This window comes from Neophocaena asiaeorientalis, unplaced genomic scaffold, assembly GCF_003031525.2.
Source record: "Neophocaena asiaeorientalis asiaeorientalis breed wild unplaced genomic scaffold, Neophocaena_asiaeorientalis_V1.1 scaffold148, whole genome shotgun sequence".
NCBI classification, from domain to species: Eukaryota; Metazoa; Chordata; class Mammalia; order Artiodactyla; family Phocoenidae; genus Neophocaena; species Neophocaena asiaeorientalis.
The window spans coordinates 4,570,182-4,570,614 of NW_020174050.1; positions in this window are offsets into that span (position 1 = coordinate 4,570,182).

Consider the following 433-nt stretch of genomic DNA (forward strand, 5'->3'; position numbering starts at 1 on the left):
ACTCCCCTGCCCTCCCCGGCTCTATCCCCTCCCCAGATACGAGCTGCGGGCCAAGCACGGGGGATTCAGGATGCATACGACCCTGCGCCTGCTCTAGACGAGCTCACAAGTTAGCGGGGACACCGTGAACCGCAATTAAGGCGCAATGTAACATTGACGAGGTGCGTGCTGAGATCTGTGCCTACCACACCTCTGCCCCGGCGACCTAGGACCTCACAGTTGAACGGGGCCTTGGGGGATGGGTAAAGGTTTGTTTTGTCACGTGAGGGGTGTGTGCAAGGGAGGGAAGAAGTATTTGGAGGAGAAGAAAAAGCTGTGTTCAGACATTGAGGGTGAAAAAGCAAGATCGTAGGAGGAAAGAAGTTACTTTTGACTCTAGGCTCAGGATGAGAGGTGTGGAGGCCCCTTGGGCTCAGACTTTCAAGGGCTCTTG